General features: G+C 35.3%; 1 long non-coding RNA gene and 1 pseudogene across 2 annotated transcripts; both read left to right on the top strand.

Moving 5' to 3' along the window:
- Positions 1-2,738, top strand: part of LOC104701460 — a 27,614-nt pseudogene that overhangs the window by 8,218 nt on the left and 16,658 nt on the right.
- On the top strand, positions 297-1,632 carry LOC104701459. Of its 2 annotated transcripts, none has more exons than XR_753823.2 (5): positions 297-580; positions 748-849; positions 1,005-1,103; positions 1,240-1,302; positions 1,382-1,632. It is a non-coding gene; the product is annotated as an uncharacterized LOC104701459 (long non-coding RNA). The 2 variants fall into 2 exon arrangements; XR_753822.2 differs by having other exon boundaries at positions 1,001-1,103.

The following is a 2,738-nucleotide window of genomic DNA, read 5'->3' as shown; positions in this document are numbered from 1 at the left end:
TTCCCTTTGTTTTCCTCGGCTGCAAATGGTTGCTTAAAATTGAAAGAATTGAAAATTTTAAGTTGAACAAAATTGGGCTGAATAATATTCAACCCATTCATCTCCAAAATAGTGGTTGAACAAGTTGAACATTTTTGCAGTAGGATTAGTTTATTTTTTCAACTTTTTAGGTTGAATGAGTTAAATAATTATTTTCAACTTCTTCAACATCTTCCATTCAAATGGTGAAATTTGGTTGAATAATTTTTTTCAACTCCTTCAACTTTTTCAATTGTGCAACCATTTGCACCCCTCATTTTTTTTTCCTTTTCCTGACTCTTTCTTTCCTCCCTCGACGAACAGATGAGAACAGATGAATCTCTTCTGATTCTTTAGTTTTCATAGATTTCAATCGATTCACCTTGATTTTTCCGGCATAAAGATGTAAGATCGTTTACTCTAAAAACGATTTCTGGTTCCAATCGTTATTAATCTCGATCTGACGTTTCGGATTTGACGGCAATTGATCTCCGATGGACTTACGGGGACGGCGAGAGGACGGGGAGGGGACGCGAAGGGGACGGCGAAGGGCATCGGCAAGGTTAGTTTTCTTTGTAACTGTTGTGAATCAGTCTAGATTCATTTGAGAGAAGTATATTGTTGGAGAGTTTTGAGTTTGTTGTTGATGCTTATATTGTTGATTCATGGCATTTTTTTTGTAGTACAATTGATGAGTGTGTTGTGTTACTTAATCTTAATCTTGTCCAGCTCTTGGCAGAAGATTTTGCTTTGAAGAGATTTAGTCTCACAAGAAAAGTGTGCACAAACTTAAGAGGATTGGAGATGTGCTCACAGTCGTTGTTGCTGCAGGTATATCACTTTCACAACTTTGTCAAAGCTCTATAAGTAGTCTCAGTAAGAGATTCACTAGGCACACTTGATCGTTTACTTAAGGCTCTGCTGTTTTGTTGTTTATGTAATAAAATGATGAACTTAATAATTGTTTTGCCTCTTCTTGAAGCCAGCAGGAACGAAGTAGCAATATATAGAGAAGTTTGTGCAATTCAATCGCTTGGTACTTGGTACTTCAACAAACTGAGAGTCTAAGACTCATAACGAAAGAGGTTAGAAAATTAAAATCTCCTTTCTCTTTTGTGCGGGAACAATTTTGACTGCATACCCATTATACTTGTGTGAATATCAAAAGCAAACAAATCTTTACTCTTTAGAAACACAAAAAGAACCGATCTTCTTTTTCAGGCTGTTCCAACTGCAAAGGGCCAACCTTTGGCTGATGAGTATGGAATCAATTTCTTTGAGACGGTAAGCTAGAAAAAAAACTTGTCTACTGTTTTCATTAACTATCGTCTGAGATTACTGATGTGACTACAAAATGTTGCAGAGTGCAAAAACAAACCTAAATGCAGAGGTAAGAACTGCAGGAATCTAGTACAATTACTCGCTCTTCATACCCTTATACTGACATTATACCTGAATGTTGTGTTGTTTTTATTCTGAAGTTGTATTACCTGAGGTGACTGGATCGTATGGTATGTCTGTGAAAATGATTGGTTATTGAAACATGCTTTCTAGTGTGGTGATGATGGAATGATATGATATGATGATGGATGCAAGGTGTTTCAATTACCCTTATGTAGTTGTAGCATAAAGGATGTCAAACCATAATGAGTGTGATGCAAGCAATCAGGATGTGAACACTTATCTAAGTTAAGCCAAATATGAAGGATGTTTGTCACTAACAACCTAATGATGATTATGAAATGCAGAATGTAAAGCTACTAAAACAGGATACTAAATGCAAAGTAAACAGAATGATCAAAGCAGTAATGAAATGAAACAGGAACATGAACTATAGTAAAGCAAAACAAGTAATAACACAAGATTAACAGGAACTAAATGAAATGCAACAGGAAAAGCAACTAAAATGAAACAGGGAATGAAACAGAAAGATGCAGAACATAAAACAGGAACTCTAGAATGAGCTCGAGCAAGCACTCGATCGGATGCTCTATCGAGTGGATGGTCGAGTTGATGAACGAATATCAGAAACAGAGCAAATATTGAAACAGAGCAAACAACAATCAATTAACAGGATTTAAAACAAGGAAATCAATAATCAAATAAAGGTCTTAAGGATGGATTCAGGGGATGAACTCAAGCTATGGTTATCTAAATTGGTCAACAAACCTCAATCAACAATGAGCTATCTCTAGACAATGATCTTCTAATACATGTTAATCCATTCTCATGACAATAACAATCAAGCCAAGATACTTTTTAGACCTAGCTCTCACTAGCTATTACATATCAAAGCAGGTATTAAACAACCAGATCATCAATGTCAAAAATCATAGTAAACATCTAATCTCTTAGCATGCTTCATGATAATCTCTAGTATTAGCCTTATCTAACAACTTAGACATTGGTATGATGCTCAGAAGCTTAAGATCTACCCTTACCCTCTCAGTATTAGAATAGCATAGAGCATATCTAACCAAGAAGAGATATTAAGCAATCAATCTTGATCAATCCAAACAACCATAACCTTTATCCACCCTAATCCATCCTCAAGATCCTAAGCCACTACTCACAATCACAAAACATAATGAACAAAGTCAAATTAGATAGATGAGATGAAGATCTACAATATTGAAGTCAAATTCTCAATACTTAGAAAGTTATGAAACCAACAAGTATCAAAGATTTCTTGTTTTTCTACAAAAGTGGCTAGAGAATCT

This window comes from Camelina sativa, chromosome 7 (assembly GCF_000633955.1).
Source record: "Camelina sativa cultivar DH55 chromosome 7, Cs, whole genome shotgun sequence".
Classification (NCBI taxonomy): Eukaryota; Viridiplantae; Streptophyta; class Magnoliopsida; order Brassicales; family Brassicaceae; genus Camelina; species Camelina sativa.
This window is presented reverse-complemented; position numbering and strand designations above follow the sequence as displayed.